The sequence below is a fragment of the Rhinoraja longicauda genome, chromosome 1, assembly GCF_053455715.1.
Source record: "Rhinoraja longicauda isolate Sanriku21f chromosome 1, sRhiLon1.1, whole genome shotgun sequence".
Lineage (NCBI taxonomy): Eukaryota > Metazoa > Chordata > Chondrichthyes > Rajiformes > Arhynchobatidae > Rhinoraja > Rhinoraja longicauda.
This window is the reverse complement of record NC_135953.1, coordinates 110,235,135-110,254,761: the sequence shown is the minus strand read 5'-3', so window position 1 is coordinate 110,254,761 and position 19,627 is coordinate 110,235,135.

Here is a 19,627-nt window from a genome sequence, read left to right as displayed (position 1 = left end):
CAGTTTTTTGATTGTCATCAAACTCACCTGTGAAACCTTCTAGTGATTACTTTAATTGTACTTTAGAGATACAGCGCAGAAACAGGCCCTTTGGCCGACCGGCGGTTACCCCATATGCTAGCCCTTTCCTAGTTTGTAGGGACAATTTACAATTTTACCGAAGCCAATTAGCCTACAAACCTGTACGTCTTTGGAATGTGGGAGGAAACCGGTGCACCCGGAGAAAACCCACATGGTCACAGGGAGAACGTGCAAACTCCATGCAGACAGTAGTCAAGTTTGAAACCGGGTCTCTGGTGCTGTAAGGCAGCAACTCTACCACTGTGCCACTGTACACATTACTCTGCTGCTCATTTCGATAGACTTGTTCACTTATTTTCCTTGACCAAAATGCTTACTTATTTTGCTTGACTTGTTTGCGGGTACAACCTCACCATCAGCAGGGCCCCACTCCTGATGCAGATTAGACAGGACCTGGCACAAGGAGTGAGTCAACCAGCTGAGGAATCAGTCATTCCTGCTCCACAGTAAACCAGACAAAACCATTTCAAATCAGCAACAAAATCGCTTTCAGCAATCTCTCTCTGACACGAGCAGTACATAAAATCTGAAGTGAAATAACTTAGCACTAAAGTCACGTCTAACCTTTCTCTTCATCTCACAGTAGCCAAGGATGAAAAGTTGCTTTCCAGCTTTACAGACGCTCTAAGCTTGCCATTCATTCCAACCTCAAGTATTTCAAATTCCCTGATTAATACTCAATCCACTTCCTGTTTATTGTTCAAGGATCTTTCAAATGGCAAATCCGTAAAGTATTTTAAGCTTCGACCGAGGAACTACTAATCTGAGTGTTCAAAATCCTCAAATGGACAGTTAAACTTTTTATATTACAAACACATTGCACATTTGCATCTCCTATCCTTGAGCTTCACCACACACCACTTCCTCCATCAGCTCCCCTCAGTCCCCCGCCACCATTCCCCCCTCCCCTACCAAGTCACTCAGAGACTTGAGGTTGTGATTTATCCCTTCAAGTCTGCATAATGAGATTGTGTATTAATTTCCATTTCTCAGAAGATTATAGCAGCAAATTATATCAACCTTGAGCAAAAAAATATATCTGCCTAGATAATGGATTATACTGTGCTTAGTTTTCAGCACCACAGAATGCAAAATGAATGCACATTGCCAGCCAAAATTGCCAAGTTTGTTAAAATGGATCAGGCATTCAGGTCTGGATCCTTGCTCGTCACTCTGACCTTTACACAGCATCCAAATATGCCAGATTTTTTTCAAGGAACTTTCACCCACTCCAGCCTGAAATTGGATCCTTGTCAAGTGAATGTCCATCACATGTCCAAACAAAATACAAAGATAACCAATGCGTCCAGATTAATAGGGTCTCTATTATGCCACAGATCCATGGCTTTCAGATCAGTTTCCCATTCTGCAATGATCAAGATATTTTGAACCTTATTGTTTTGACCATCAACATATTCAGCATTTATATTTTAAGCAGTTCATTGATTGATTGAAAGATACAGGAAGGAAATAGCCCCTTCGGCACACCAGGTCCACACCAGCCATTGACCAGCAGTTTACACTTGTTCTATGCTATCCTACTTTCGCATCCTCTCCCTGCACATTTGGGATACTTTACAGCGGCCAAATAACTTAGCAACCTGCATGTCTTTGCGATGTGGGAGGAAACCGGAACACTGAGGAAATCCACGCGGTCACAGGGAGAATATGTAAACTCTCCCTGTTTACAGTACCTGACAGTACCTGATGTCATCATCGAACCCCAGTCTCCAGCGCAGTGAAACAACAACTCTACCAGCTGCGCCACTGTGCTGCACCATGCTCCAGTGCAGCATCTTGCATTCTCTGCCTCACCGATTATTCAGGACCTTACAGCGAAATAGGTATACTCAAAGTACAGGACTTCCTTATGACAGTAACCAAAGTGAAAACGTGGTGCGTCCCCCGTGCTCTGCGTTTTCTCTCATATCTATGGCAACCTTTAAAACAGTTGTTCTGCAGCTGTCACTGGGGGGGGGGGGGTCAGAGGTCATGCAGCCTTCCCCTATATCAATGTGCAATGATATGGCATCTGCCAGCATCTCATACTTTGCCCAGCCAGAAATGCACAGCTTGAAACATAGGAAACATAAGAAGCAGGAGCAGGAAATAATAACTGATAACTTATTGTAAGTTACTATAACATATAACATATTATAAGTTATGATAACATGATGACAGTTATTTATTCAGTCTAGGTCAGCACAACCATTCAAACGATTGCGGCCATGACACAGCAGATGTAAAATTGAGGGGCCAGGTGAGAAGCGCAACTTGCACATCAACTCATACATTTGTGCTCTGCTTCTGGTGTTGGTGCTTAATTCAGTGGCAGGCTCAGAGGTCAGATGCGCAGCCCTGATCTCCAGTTTAATTCTGCAGGGGCATGGAAGTTAAAGACTAGTTCGCCAGCAGTTTCTTCCTGAAATAAAGGCAAAACAATTCAGCCCATGATGTTTCGTTTCTGCCCTGTAAAATACCCTCCCATCAAAAATGCATTTAAAGATAATCTTCCACAATACAAATCATATTAGCCACAGATATTAAACTGTAAATTACTTTTCAGATGTACAGTAGTAAAGTCGCAATCATTAATCCTTCATTGTACTGACCGTGATGGATCTCTGATGGATTACGGCAACACATTACCTCTGTATGGAGGCAACGTACTGCAAAAACTAAGCTACTATGTAAAATTAAGAGCTTATCCTGGCATCTGATTCTCCCCTTCAACACCAAGTAAAATAAATAATTTTACTATTGTGAATCACGCTGTTTATTAAACTGGGCGATACACATTTCTATTCATCACTCTCTACAGCATCTTTAATGTGTTATTTGACTATATGTTTAGATATTCATGTATGCATTTATGTGCATCTCCTGGATTGTTAATCGAAAAAAAAAGCTGCCACAAAGATAATTACTTTAAAAAGCCTGCATGACCAGGATCGGCAATCTCTAAATGTTGCATTATCCCTTTTCTAGTGATAACACAATGGAAATGCAAATTATGAACCATGACCCCTCCCACTTCAGTTTTGGGTTTATTATTGTGCATATAATCTTATTATTTTAAAATATACTTTTTGGCTTAAGAACGTGATATGAAAGTAAGTTACTTACAGATAGCGTGTGCATACATTTTTACTAAAATGCTTAATAAATAACAGTGAGTGAAAGCCTATGGCACATGACCACATTGAAAGAGCTCACAGCTCTTTACAATCATTAGAACTATTTGTAAATTATTAATCATGTGCAATAAAGATATTCCACAGCCATCAATTTTATGGTTTAGCAAGGCAGTAATTTTGCATTTGAAAGAAAGCATTAACTACCACAACCTGAAGGAATAATTCAGAATGGGAATATTTAAAATCTGAACAACCTCTTTCAATATATGTATTTTGCCTAGAGATTGTTTAATGTTTTATGCTTGTAATAATTTTAAAGTGAAATGAGCGCAATTTTAGTTTTCCTTTTGTACCTCAACCAAAGAAAAATAATTGTCTTGCATCAACTCTGATCTGAGGCTTTTCACATCAAGAGCAACCAAATTAGCTGGGCCATCAACTGGGCAATTCTTGAATAACTACTTAGAGTCATAGAGTTTAGAGAGTGATAGAATGATAGAGTGTGGAAACAGGCCCTTTGGCCCAACTTGCTGTCACCGGCCAATATGTTCCAACTGCCCGCATTTGGTCCAAATCCCTCCAAACCTGTCATATCCATGTACCTGTCTAACTGTTTCTTAAATGTTGGGATAGTCCCTGTCTCAACTATGTCCTCTGGCAGCTTGTTCCATACATCCACCACCCTTTGTGTAAAAAAGTTACCTCAGATTCCAACGACTGTTCTACTTAAGAACACTGAAAAAGTCTGGTCTACCCCAACAGCTGCTGACGACCTTCTACCGCTGCACCATAGAGAGCATCCTAACACATGACATCCCTGCGTGGTATCTCAGCTGCACAGAGGCAGAGAGGAAAGCTCTTCAGCGGGTAGTCCATAGAGCTCAGAGGACTATCGGAACACTGCTACCAGCCTTGGAGGGTATCTATAACACACGATGCCTCAGAAATGCCACCAACATCCACAAAGACTCTTCACACCCCTGCAACAGTCTGTTCGAACTTCTACCATCGGGCAGATGATACAAGGCCTTCTACGCCCACACCTCCAGACTCAGGAACAGCTTCATCCCCAGGGCCATAGCTGCTATGAACCGGTCCTGCTGAGTGAACAGTGAACCGGCACAGATCTACTTGCACTTTATTCTGTTTTAAAACTGTTCTAATTTGTTTCATCGGGTGTTTAAATTAATACTGATTAGCTAATTAATTTATTGCATCATATGGGAGGCGCATTCCCAATCTCGTTGTACCCCTGTACAATGACAATAAAGATATATTGTATTGTATTGTATTGTATTTAGCCTATGTCCCCTAGTCCTCGATTCACCTACTCTGGGCATGAGACTTTGTGTATCTACCTGATCCATTCCTCTCATGATCTTATATAAGATCCTTGAATCCCAGTCAATTTTCTCCTTCTAAGGAGTTGAAACTTATTTGTCAAGGCTACACCAAAGCAAATGGAGAGTTTAAGTTACATTTCATAATCTCCATGCATTGAGGGTTCCAAGATGAAATTGTTTAGATTCTTTACTTGACACCTAACAATTTAAGCATTCCTTGGGTAACAGAAAGCTACTGGTTCTTCTGCTTCTTCTTCTTGCGTTTGAGGCAGCAGAAGTTATGTAACGCCCTCCAGACGCTGCAGACAAAAGTGGCAATCCTGTGCATGTCACTCTCAGTGTAGGCGGCCAGGGTATAACCAGGGATCTTCAGATGGGAGCTGTCACTTTTGTGAGTCTCTTGGAGCAGGTTTGCAGTGACTTTGTGGGTCTGTAACAGATGTTCAATGATGGTGGTCTTCGCCTTGGTGAGGCCTTCCGCATTCAGCTGCGGCAGGGTGATGCCAGCTGGTTCGACATACGTAGGTGCCCGCCTTAAGAAGGGCGCATGCTCCGGGTTGGCGCCAAGCTGCAGCGACTGAGGTTGCATTTGGGTTGCAAGCTGTTGTTGTTTGTACATTGTTATTTCTGCTATTTCTGCTTCTGCTTCTGCTTCTGCTGTCTCTGTTTGTTGTCGTTCGCCTGACTGAGGTCAGTTGACAGGGTTCACCATGAGTAGGTCAACAACATGAGCAACAGCTACTGGTTCAGTAACACATCTATGCTGACTGAAACTTACTCTGCACTATACCCAGGCTAAGTGGGGAAAAGAAAAACCTTTTATTTTATTGAATTATTTAAATGTTGATTAGTGAATGCATAAATGAAGGAAACGGCAGATAGAACTGACATTTAACTATAATATCAGATGATTTCAGAAACTAGGAGCAATAATCTGTTCTTTGTTCTTTGCACTAATTGTGATAACGAAAGTGCTTTGATATCAATTTATGACAGAAACAAAATTTCAGTAGTGGATTTGAATGCAATCACAAAGAAACCTCATCAACATCCTTAGAAGATTGAGGATATTAGGAATATTGCCAAATACTCTATTGAACTTCTACAAGTATACAGTGAAGAGCCTACGGACTGGTTAAATCGTTGGGTGTAAATTACCAAGCCATAAAATGTAATAAGCCTGACCTCTTATCCAAACTTTGTCTTTGGGAACTACAACAATTGGAAAATATAAATGGAAGCGGGGGAAGCTATTTCCTCCATATATCACTTCCTTCCCAGACTCTTCAAGATACAACCATTGCTTTTTGATATTTCTTCTCTCCGCTACCTACAAAAAAACATTTTCAAGAGTCAAGAGTAAAGAGTATTTACTTGGCATGTGCACCAGGAACAGAACAATTCTTACTTGCTCGAGCTTTACATTAATGCAATAACACAACAATAAATATACAATAATCAATAATGCAACAAATTAATAATTACCAAACTATAATAGTGCAAAAAATAAAGTAGGTATTGCAACCAAAAGAAAGTCTATCCTAGATTGTTGCAGAGTGTTGCAGTTAGGGTTGTGCAGTGTGATTCAAAAGCCTGATGGGTGCTTGAAAGGAACTGTTCTTGAGCATGAAGTTCACCGTTCTCAGGCTCGTATCTTCTTACTGAAGGTATCAGCGAGATGAGAGTGTGGCCAGGGTGGTATGGATCTTTGCTGATATTAGTTGCCTTTTTGAAGCAGCACATCCTCTAAATCTTTTCTGTGGTGGGGAAGTCAATATCCATGATAGACTACTGGGCAATGTTAGACAATAGACAATAGGTGCAGGAGTTGGCCATCCGGCCCTTCGAGCCAGCACCACCATTCAATGTGATCATGGCTGATCATTCTCAATCAGTACCCCATTCCTGCCTTCTTCCCATACCCCCTGACAGCACTATCCTTAAGGGCTCTATCCAGCTCTCTCTTGAATGCATTCAGAGAATTGGCCTCCACTGCCTTCTGAGGCAGTGAATTCCACAGATTTACAACTCTCTGACTGAAAAGTTTTTCCTCATCTCTGTTCTAAATGGTCCACCCCTTATTCTTAAACTGTGGCCCCTGGTTCTGGACTCCCCAACATTGGGAAAATGTTTCCTGCCTCTAACGTGTCCAACCCCTTAATAATCTTATATGTTTCGATAAGATCCCCTCTCATCCTTCTAAATTCACCCCTTTTAGCGGCCTCCTCTGTTCCTGGGCAGTTGAGTTACTGATGCAATCCATGATGTAACCAGTCAGTAGATTCTCTAACATACACCTGTGAAAGTTCGACAGAGTATTTCGCGAAATGGCAAATGTAGTCAATCTTCTCACAAAGCAAAGGCTTTGATGAGCCTTCTTTGTGTTTGGATCAAGGTGCTGGGCGCAAAACAGATCTGCAGAGATATGCACACCCATGAACTTGAAACTATTGACTCTTTCCCCCACCATCTCGTTGATGAAGACGAGTTCATAGATCCTCTGTTTTCCCTTTCTGAAGCCAACAATCAGCTCCTTGGTCTTACTGACGTTGAGAGCATGATTGTTGCTCTGAAACATTCAATCAGACTATCAATCTCCCTCCTCCATTCCAACTCATGGCTACCTGTAATTCATCCAACAATGGCTAATTCAAGAATTGCTTTGGAGCTGTGTCTGACCACACAGTCATGGGTATAGTGGGAAGAGAGCAGTGGACTGAACATACAACCTTGTGCTGCTCCTGTGCTGATTGTCATGAAGGATGAGCCGTTGGTGCCAATTTGTGCTGATTGAAGCCTGCTGATGAGGAATGTCAATTGTAGGAATGAGCAGAGACCCAGTTCCCTGAGTTTAACAATGTTTAGAGGAGATGGAAACATAGAAACATAGAAAATAGGTGCAGGAGGAGGCCATTCAGCCCTTCGAGCCAGCACTGCCATTCATTGTGATCATGGCTGATCATCCATAATCAGTAACCCGTGCCTGCTTTCTCCCCATACCCCTTGATTCCATTAGCCCCTAGAGCTCTATCTAACTAACAGAACTAAGATGCTGGTGTTAGACGTAAAGCTGAGTCAATGAACAACAGCCTGACGTGTTATTACTCTCCAAGTGATCCAATGCAGAGTGGAGAGCCAGCGAGATTGCATCTGCTGACGATCTGTTGTGGTGGTCTGCGAACTGTAGTGGTCATTAGCAAGGCATGAACGTCAGTAGTTTGCATTAATCTCTGTATTGCACAATTTGTGAAACTGCCTTCAATTGCACAGAGTACAAAATCAGTAACTTTTCTTCTTGCCTCTCCTATTTCCTTTGGAAAAATCATTAAAATTTACTTTTCTGATGAAGCCTCTGATGAAGGCTCTGAGATATATTCTCAGCATTATCAAATGTTGCTTGATTTAACTCTTTTGAAGTACCTTAGATTGTTTTATTGCATTAAAAACGCAGTGCATTACTGTTTTGTATATTAAATGAGGAATGTTCAAAATTAGTCTTATCTATTCTACTCTATGATTATTATTTTGTAATATTGTCCTCTCTCAATTATATACCTTTAAGACCACGAAGTCTAAATATTTCTATTTTTTTTTCTCCTATAATTCACTTCCCAGAGAAACCCTGCGCTTCACACATTGTATTGTGACAGGGTCTTGCTATTCTTTCTGTTCCCCTGTTAATGAAACTCAGTACAACGCTCAAGGTGTGAGCTAACCAGAGCAACTCACAGCTTCAACATGACAATTTCAGATATGAAATCCACTGATTTGACAACACAGCTCATCATTTGTTTTGCCTGGTTGATTGCTCAGTCAAGACCAGGCATAGGAAGTGTTGAATCTATTGTCACTCCCGTAACACTTTCAAGCTCTCCTTTAGTCAGCACAACACCAATCATCGTGATCCTTTTTATTCCAACATGTAACATTGTCACGGCGTCAGGGGATTTGGACAGATAACCCTTTGGATTCAGCAGTGCATCTACATACGATACAATACATTACGATACGATAGAACTTTATTTATCCCAGGAGGGAAATTGGTCTGCTAACAGTCATAAAACACAACAAGATACATAAAACATGAAATTAAAGTGACGAGTGGAAAGTCCAGGATTTGGGATGTACAAAGATTGAGGAGGGGGAGGGGAGAGGGAAGGGGAGTCAGTCTACCCCATTACAGAAGGGGGAGAAATTGTACAGTTTACTAGCCACCGGGATAAAGGATCTCCTGTGGCGTTCTGAGCTGCATCTTGGTGGAACCAGTCTGTTGCTGAAGGTGCTCCTCAGGTTGACCGGTGTGTCTTGGAGAGGGTGAGCTGTATTATCCAAGATGCTCTGCAGTTTGAGGAGCATCCGCCCCTCCAAGACCATCTCCAGTGAATCCAACTCCACCCCCATTAAATATTGCAGATGCTTCCAACAGTCGGAATAACTAACTAATGGCTAATATGATCTGATGCTCATAAAAAAACAGGTTATTTACATATGGAGGACACAAAAAATGCTGGACTAACTCAGCAGATCAGGCAGCATCCCTGGAGAACATGAATAGGTGACGTTTCAGGTTGGGATCTCTCTGGGTCTATTTACATGTGCTAAACAGTATTATCTCACATGTCCTTTGCCATCTCTTTATCGAGTGTGGATTTTCAAACACTCTAACATGATGATATCAGTTATAAACAGATAAACCTCTTTTGTATAACAATAACAGTATAACAGTATAACAGTATAACAGAGCTTTATTTGTCATTCGGTACCAAGGTACCGAACGAAACAACATAGCAGTCATACAAAAAAGAACACAAGACACATAACTAACTAATGGCTAATAATGTATATATAAGATATATCATTAAGCAGAGCTAACATCTAAAATAAGCTGTAGTCAATTCCCACTCCACTTCATATTATAAATGGACAAACAACCCAACTTGTTATGGTTTGAGTTCACTTGAAGGTTAAGTAAGAAGTTTTTTCTTGAATAAGAAAGAAAAAGAAACAGAGAATAAGATAGACTTCTGAACTCTCACCCACATTGAAGTAAAGGCCAAAAAAGCACATCAATGCCACTGCTTCCTCAGGCTAAGGAAGTTCGGCATGTCTTGTACAACTCATACAACTTTAATAGATGAACCATAGAAACCATCGTATCAGGATGCATCACAGCTTGGTTTGGCAACAGCTATGCCCAAAGCCACAAGAAATTGCAGAGTTGTGGATGTAATTCAATCCATCACACAAAGCAGCCTCATCCCTTCAACTTCATCTGCACTTCACACGGCTGGAAGAAAGCTGCCAACATAATCAAGGACCGATTTCACCCTGGTCTTTCCCTCTCCACTTCTCTCCTATCAGAGAGAAGATACAAAAGGTTGAAAGCATCTATCCCCAGAATCAGGAACAGCTCCATCCCCACAGTTATCTGACCTCTGAATGGTCCTCTCATAATCGTCGGGTTTGAGGTAGTCCTGATCTCACAATCTACCTCATTGCAGACTTTGCACTTTCCCTCTGCTCTACAACAAGTATTCTTGGCTTTATCTTTCCACAAAGCAGTTAAACAAAGCTGTCTGTAAAATGCTCGCCTTCTTAATATAATAGTTACTTTATTTTGTTTTAAATAAAGGTAGATTTATCTTTTATAATAAATCATGACTACATTCTTGATTAAAGTGGAAGGGATACATGGTGGCAGTGAGTAGATGCAAATGTTTCATTTGAAGTAACTCTCATTTGGGTTTGTTAAATACCCTGGAGCTGGTTGCATTGGTCGAGAGTTGTTTGATCACCCATCCACTTACATGATGGTTTCTGAAAGTGCCGACCCACCAGCAGCGGCCCTTGAATGGTGTGGCAGGACTGTTGCAGAACAATAAACAATATTCGAGACCATGTCGAACCACAGGGGAGAAGCAAGTGACATTTATTCCACTTGGACCGACACGGGGAGAAAAGGGGGAATGAATACAAGATAGTACCTGTGTTGAGGAAATTTTCTGAGTACTGTCAACCACTGATAAATATCCCTGTGAGAACTATAAATTCAACAGGATGAGGCAAGATGCTGGTGAATTTATTATCAATACAGAACCACGTGGCAAAAAACTCTCCAAAGGATGTGAGCTTCATGCAATTAAGCCGGGAGACTGGCTTGTCTTTGGAATTGTAGACTCAAGGGTGCAGGGAAGATTGCTTTGAGAAAATCACCTGACTTTACAGGAAGCAGATGAGATTAGTCATGCAGCAGACAGCACGGAGGTTCAATTTACAGCAGTGGTAAGTCAACAGGACAGAATATTAATGTAGAATGTACATCAGAGAAAATCCTAAGGGTGACAACGATAAGCAGCAAGTTAAGGCTGAGGAAATCCCAATGGTATGAGCCTGCTGAAAGTCTGGGAGAAATCAGGAGTTTCAAAGGACAGAATGGTATACTGATTTTGGTTAAATTTGTAATAAATGCAGAAAGCATAATTACTTTGTAAAGAAATGCCATGGAAAATAATAATTTGCACAAGAACAGGAAGACAGAACAATTATTAAGAAAATAAGAACAATAGGTTATGCTAACTTTGAGGTCAGCATTTATATTTTGGATGATGATGAGTGTGTTAGATTTAAATTAAAGTTAGGCAGTAACCTGTAATTTTAATTAAGTTCAGGAACCCAATGTAATGCAATTCTATTTACTTATGCAAGAAAGCAACCAAAGATTCTGACCACCTTGTGTATGTGGTATGGTGACCAGAAATGTACAGAGGTGGGGTGGGCATGCTGAAGCAGAGGAGACTGAGGGGTGCACTCACAGACGTCTATAAAATCATGAGGAGCATAGATAAAGTGAATCCACACAGTCTTTTCCCAGAGAAGGGGAATCAAAAACTAGTAGGTTTTGATTTAAGGTGACGGGAAAAAGATTTAAAAGGTATAGGTTTAGGTTTATTATTGTCACATGTACAGTGAAAAGCTTTGTTTTGCATGCAATCCAAACATGTCAAATGTAGCATACATAATTACAATCAAGTCAAATTCAAGTATAATAGATAAAGGAAAGGAGAAGATACAGAGTGCAGAATATAGGTCTCAGCACTGTAGTGCATCAATTCCATAGACAAAGTCCAATGTCCACAATGGGGTAGAGGGAAATTAGATAGTATCCCAGCTCATGGAAGGACCATTCATAAACTGGATTACAGAGGGGGAAAAGCTGTTCCTGAGTCTGATGGTGTGCGTTTTCAAGCTTCTGTACCTTCTGCTGAATGGGATCAGGATGAAGAGGGAATGATTGGGGTAGGACAAATGTTTGATTATGTTGGTTGCTTTCTGAGGCAGTGTGAAGTGTAGAAGGAGTCAATGCTGTGTAGGAAAATAACTGCAGATGCTGGTACAAATCGAAGGTATCACAAAATGCTGGAGTAACTCAGCAGGTCAGGCAGCATCTAGGAGAGAGGGAATGGGTGACGTTTCGGGTCGAGACCCTTCTTCAGACTGAGGAGTCAATGCTGGTAAGTCTGGTCTGTGTGATGGACTAGGCTATATCTCTCTGCACGTTCTTGCAGTCTTGGGCAGAGCTGTTCCCAAACCAAACAGTGATGCAACCCGACAGTATGCTTTCTATAGTGCATCCTGCAGAGGATTGTAGGAGTCACTGGATACATGCCCAATTAACCCAGTCTCCTCTGGAAGTAGAGATATTGTTGTGCCTTCTTGGCTGTTGTCCACAGCAGATCAAAGGTAATATCAACTGCAAGGAACTTGAAGCTCTCCACCATTTCCATTTAAGCACCATTAATGCTAATTTGGGCATATACTCCACCATGCTTCCTGAAGTCGATAACTAGCTTCTTCATCTTGCTGACATTGAGGGAGAGTTTATCATCCGAAAATCATGTTACTAAGTTCTTTATCTCCTTCATGTACTCCATCTTATTATTGTTTGAGATTTGGCCCACCACATTGATGTCATGTGCAAACTTGTAGATTTGATTGACGCCATATTTGGCCATACAGTTGTGAGTATATAAGGAGTATAGAAAGTATAGGGAGTATACCCCTTGCGGGGTACCAGTGCTGAGAATTATCATGGAGGAGGTGTTGTCAAATATCCTTACTAATTGTGGTCTGTGGATGAGAATGTCAAGGATCCAGTGTCAGGGGAAGGTGCTGATTCCTAGGTCCAGAAGCTTGGTGATGAGGTTGGATGGGATTGTGGAGTTGAAGGCAGAGATATAATAGGTGTCTAATATAGGAGTCCTTCCTGTCTGGATGTTCCAGAGATGACTTTAGGCCCAGGGTGATGGTGTCTGCTTTGGACCTGTTGTGATGATAAGCAAACTGCAGTGGATCATTTTTGGCTCGGAGACTGGAGTTAATGTGCATCATCACGAGCCTCTCGAAGTTCTTCATAATGGTGGATGTCAGAGCCTGGCACCTTAGGGACAACTACTTCATGCAGAGGAATGAACTGCCAGAAAAAGTGGTTGAGGCAGGTACAACTACAACATTTAAAAGACATTTGGAGAATACATGAATATGGAAAGGTTTTGAGGCCATACAGGCTTAATGCGGGCAAGTGGGACCATCGTGGATGGGCGTCTAGGTTGGCATGGATGAGTTGGGCCAAAGGGCTTGTTTCTGTGCTGTATGACTCTATGATTCTAGGTAATGCACATGTACCTCATGCACAGCCGATGGCTCTAAGAAATAAGCAAAAATAAACAATAGGTGATTTGGTCAGACAAAATATTCTAGTCCCAGTAACAGCAGCTACTTGGAACAATTCAATGGTAGAAATATCTGAGGAGGATAGATCACCGTGTTTACTTTTAGGTTCTAAGATTGTTAATAAAGCCACTGAAAGAGAATGTTATCGGGTGCCCATAAAATAAGATCTGGCAGCACACATGCATGGTCCAAAAATGTTCTTATTCCAGATGCTCAAAATGGGTTTTGGCAAATGGCTTTGGAAGAAAAATCATTTATGTAACTAGATTCCATACATATTTATGAAGATACCACAGGAAATGAATGCCATTTGGGATCAGCTCTGCAACAGATGTTTAATTAAAAGTAAACGCTTGCATTGGTGGAAGCTGTTCAGGTAATTGAAGGTCGTTGGTAAAGACTTTGTGGCTATGGACTTTTGAAAAAAACTGGACAAAGCAATTCATGACCAGCACAAACACTAAGATGGATTTTTTTTCCAAAGGCAAACCAGAAATGAGGTAGTATTAAAAATAGTGAAACCTTCGAGGGAAAAGGTTGCTTTTATTGGACATATGAAGAATGAAGTTGCTTTTATTGCTGTAGGCCAAGAATGTTTTTAAATATTCAAGCAGGGTTAAAGCAGTAGAGGAGATGCCAAAACCAGAAGACCTGGCAGAGATTCATTATCTATTACTAAATAAATTGCCTCCTCATCCATCAGAATTATTGAACCGTTTCAGATATTAAACAGATACAAAGCGATTCTATGGGGAATCTCAAAATGTACAATAATAGAACATAAACTTGTTGAGCCAAGCACACTCACTTGTTCTTCGATATCTAGAAGAGATGGTCTGAAGGAAGATACATCTCAGTGCAGAATGGCAGACCAGTTACCTTTGTATCAAGGAGATCAACAGAAGCAGAGATGAGATAGGTCCAAATTGAGAAGAAGCTCTTGTCAATTATGTATGTTATTTGAACCATATCTCGATCAACAGGACATAATTTAGGTTAAAACAGCTGATCTATTGGTGGAAATAATTGATTGCATATACCACTAAATAATGCACCAAATGGCCTTCAGCAAAAGCTACTGAGAATACAGGTGTTAATTTTGCGAGTAGGAAACAAAAATGATTAGAACTGGCAGATGCATATAACAGAGTCAACTTGGCAGAGATTAGTACTTGTGGTTTTACATTTGAGCCGAAAGGAACTGATCACCGTGAAGCATTTCCAGTTGGAGCTGCCCATTGGTAACAACTTAATCATGTGGCTGTAAATGATCCACTTAAGGAGAAACTGTGAATTGTTAGCATGACCTAGGGTCAATTCAGATGTGCCTGATTGCCTCCTATCTTACTTTAATAAATTTACTGTATAAGGAAATCTATTATTCATCGGGTAACAATTTATGCCACAAACTATGTTGAATGAAGAGTTAGTGTAAGTTGCTCATTCATAGTTATGGACTTGTACAGGATAGACAGAGGCCCTTCAGCCCACCACATCTATGCCCACCATCTTACCTAATTTATCAGCCATGAAGACTCTTTAGTGTTGTTACTGTTCCTTCACCTCCTCTTTAAACAGCTTGTTTCAGATACCAGCTACTCTTTGTCTGAAAGATTTACACCTGAATCCCTTTTAAACATTTTCCTGCTCATTTTAAACATTCGACCCCCAGTTTAGGACAGTCCTAACATGGTTCACAGACACTGACTGTCTACCTTACCTATGCTTATCATGATTTAATATGCCCCTGGTGTCATCTTTCAGCCTCCTTCACTCAAGTGAAAACAGATCTAGCCTATCCAATCCCTCTTGATTATACAAGCACTCCAGTCCAAGTAACATTCTCGTGATTATTTTTTTTGCACCCTCTCTAACTTAATTGTATCTTTCCTGAAGTGTGGCGACCAGAACTGCACACAATACTCCAATTCATTGTGTAGCCTTGCCTACACAACTTAGCATTGCTGCAACAAATATTCAGTGCCTCAGCCAATTAAGACAAGCATGCCATATGCCTTCCTATACAATGCTATCTACCTATGTTCCCATTTTCAGTGAACTATAGGCTTATTAATCCAAGGTCCCTGTTTAGCACCATTCCCCAGGCACTCATTTACCTTTCCAAAATGCTTCATTTTACATTTCTCTGAGCTCAGTTCGCTTTGCCTTTCCCTCACCTAGAGTCCCAGTCACATATCCTGCCGTATCCTTAACCAACTTTCTTCACATCGATTACTCCACCAATTTTGGTGTCATCTGCATACATGCTCATCACGCCACTTACATTCTCATCCAGGATGTACGAGCATGGACAATGCTATTTGTGGAGTCCAAGTTGCCTCTATTGGCAAAACTGACACCTGAGTTTAAACAATACGTCCCAAAGAGTGGTAGCTGTTTGGCATTTCACAGTTCACCAAGCAAGAAGTTACTTCAACAAGTTGATCTTCATGAGTTACAGCACTGTCTTTCACTTTAGACTTTCAATGTAGTTTGAGGCAAACTATGAAGAGTTGAATATGCAGCCCCCTATTACTTTACAAAACTAACAGATTGCAGTTTACCATGTAGTGGTTGGACGTAAATTCACACCTATGTATCTGCACATAATAAGAAGGTGAACAGAACCGTGAGCCAACTGTTACCCTGTAGTGGGAAACAACAATCAGATTATCAGCTGATGTTATGGCTCATCTCCTAACAGTCAGAACATGAAGCCAGAACAGCCCATTGAATGCTGATCGTCCATCTGACCGGCAGGAAAGCATAAGCAATCAGAAATAAGAAAAAAAGAATAACAATAAAGAAAGACTTGGATTTTTCCATCTCAAAACAACTTACATTCATTGATGTACTTTGTAGTCACTGTTTCAAAGTAGGTAACGTAACAACCAGATCAGATAACAGATCCCACAAACAGCAATGGGATAATAATCGGATAACCACAGAAAATCACCCTGAGTAAATAATGCTCGCGCTAAGCACAGTACAAAGCATAGAATTCAGTTCCATTAATGTCAATGGAGGAGAGTGTGAACTGTTATTATATGGCACTTTTACTACTACCAACAAGATGAATTTCCAAGCAAAAAATGTTTTTATGATGTGCATTGGGGAATAAATAGCAGGCAGGGTAAACCTACCCTGCTCTCTCTGAATCATTCATGTCTACTTGACAGCTCAGATGTGGCCTCAGCAATACATTGAAGAGTAAGCCCATCCCCTATGCTCAGATATCCAGAGTGGAGCTTGACCCAGAGCCATTGATTCATGGCTCACCCCACTGGAGGGGCGACAAAGGAGGATGTGAAGCAAGGGGGCACCACTGTGAGGAAGGGAGGGGAGGAGAACAAAGGTGGACCTGGCATGGGAGAGCCGCTGTGAGGGAGGGGGTGGGTGAGGGGGGGGGAGGGAGAACAAGGGAGGACCTTGTGCGGGATACTTGGTTCTTGGTTCTTGGTTCTTGGTCCTCCAAAATATTCCAAATGGAATTTAAACTGGAGGTGGCGGAGTATGGACTTAAGCAAGAAGGGCTTTGTAACTTTGTGAGCTCCCTTTCGGTAGCGACTATTTGCATACATTGGGTATGCAAGCAAAGAATTTCACTGTGACATCACATGTGACAATAAAATATTCATTTCAATTCAATTCAATTCAATTCAGTTCAAATCAATTCTTCAGCACACCGATGAGTGATACTCATTGGTACACTGGGCAAGAAAGCAGCAACAAATGGGAGTGCCAGGTTTACATTTTATGCCCTGTGCCTAGTGTGAAGCTTGAAGTGAAAGTTTTCTAACTCAGACAGGAGACTTGTCAAACTGCATTAGTGGCACTGAGATCTTGCAGGACAATCAACTGATACTCAACTGATAGCAGCTTCACATCTGGATCAAACCCATTCCTGAGAGTTCAGTTCAAAAGACAAAGCTGAAATCCAATACAGCAACCAAGAGGATATTACACTGGTGTCTCACCATGAAGTCATACAGTGTAGCAGCAGGCCCTTTGGCCCTACTTGCACCCACTGACCAATATGCCCCATCTTCACTAATCTCACCTACCTGCGTTTGGCCCATAACCCTCTACACCTATCTCCAAATGTTTTTTAATATGTTGTGATAGTACCTGCCTCAACTACCTCCTCCAGAAGCTCATTCCATATACCTCCTACTCTTTATGTAAAAAAAGTTGCCGCTTAGGTTCCTATTAAATCTTTCCTCCCTCATCTTAAACCTATGTCCTCTGGTTCTTGATTCCCCTACTCTGGCTAAAATACTCAGTGCATTTATCCTATCTATTCCTCTCATAATTTTATACAGCCCTATAAGATCACCTGTCATCCTCCTGCGTTCCAAGGAATAGAGTCCTAGCCTGCTCAACCTTTCCCTACAACTCAGGCCCTTGAGTCCTGGCAACATCCTCATCAATCTTCTCTGCACCCTTTCCAGCTTGACAAATATCTTTCATTGGGACATTAAACCAGAGCCCCTTCATGTCCTTTTGGTTAGTTGTAACAGATCCAATAAAGGGAAGATAACCTATTGCCAGTGTCCAGCCAAAGTTTATCTCTTCACCTGTATCACAAAAACAAAGGCTTTGACCATTATCACATCACTCGTATGGAACTTGCTGCATGAAAATTGAGTTGAGTTGAATTTAGTTCAGTTTAGTTTATTATTGTCAGGTGTACCAAGGTACAGTGAAAAGCTTTTTGTTGAGTGCTATCCAGTCAAAGAAAAGACTATACATGATTACAATCAAAGCCGTCAACGATGTGCAGATAAAAGATTAGGGGTACAATATTTAGTGCAAGATAAAGTCCAATGAAATCCAATTAAAGATTGTTCAAAGGTCTCCAATGAGGTAGATAGACACAATGCACTAAAAAAGGCACAAAGTGCTGAAGTAACTCAGCGAGTCAGGCAACATCTCTGGAGAATGGCTAGGTGATGTTTCAGGTTGGGATCCTTCTTCAGAGTCATTCTAAAGGATCCCAACCCCAAAATCACATATCCATGTTCTCCAGACATGCTGTTTGGTCTGCTAAGTTACTCCAGCAAATTGTGTCTTTTTCAATGCATTGTGTCTGGGTTATTTTGTAAACTAGCATCTGAAGTTCCTTATTTCCACAATGCACAGGCTGGCTTGAGCACAATATAGGCTTTTCATTAAGCTATTTTGGCTTTTTATTTAGGGAGAGGAGAGAATTCTTCAGAGGGTGAATTTGACCTTTTCGATGGTGCTGTAAAATGAGGCAAATGATTCACCAAAATGACAAGCAGGGGAGATACATAATATGCCTTGCTATGCACGTTTATGATGCATTAGTATCTTGAGTTTCGGCTGGTCCAAATTAACTCCTATAATTTAGTTCATGGAGCAATCAAAGAAAATTCACATGACTACGCTAATGCATCATTATTAACACTGCGCTGAAAACTCAATCTATTAGGGAATTTGTTTGCTGCTGAAAAGCATGGAAGTGAATATGAGCACTGTGACAAGTTGTTTTGTCTCTTTGTGCCACTGAGAGTGCACATTTGGAGCAGACGTCTTTTTTTATTCTAACCCATCAGTCTGGAATAATGATACAGAGTGACAATTTCTACATTTGGTCTGGTAGGGTTTTGAAGACAGATCTTTTTTCAAAACAAGTCATTTTAAATACATTTTAGTTTTGAATTGTGCACAGCAGGAGAGGGAAGCCTGGTGACATTAATAGATGTACCCAGTAAATTAGAACTGCCATCCAAATAGCTTCATGCTTTTAGCATTTCTTTTTTAAATTCCAGCCAAGAAAGAGTGTCAGTCAGTTTTTCATCCACCACCATTGCATTAGCTTCATTTGATCCTCTGGCTGCCCTTCTAATTTTTGATGCATCTCACTGAAGAGAATGTAACAGAAATGTTAGGTCTACTGTCTCATTTTCACCATCCATCAACTCCGAGGTGACAAGGAGCTGGCGTTGACACATTAAAGAGTATATTGTGAACCCACTTCATAAATGACTTGAAGGGTTTGGCATATAAAAGGGAGTTGCGGATGTCATAGCGATGCCAGTATAAGGGAAATTGCTGTTGGAAGAAGCACTATCGTCTTCCATCACTGTGAAAGCTGCACGGGTGAAGGAGGTGTCACGCAGAGCTAATCAATGGAGAGTTCACAGCACCGACTGTACTGACATGATTTCAATTTTGCTCCAGCATTACAAAGGTGCTTTTTTTTTTCACAAAAGCCACAGGCTGGAGATCAATTAAAATTAAAAAAACGGATCAAACCACATTCAGACATGCACACACACTGTGTGTCCAAGCACCATGGCGACCAGAAGC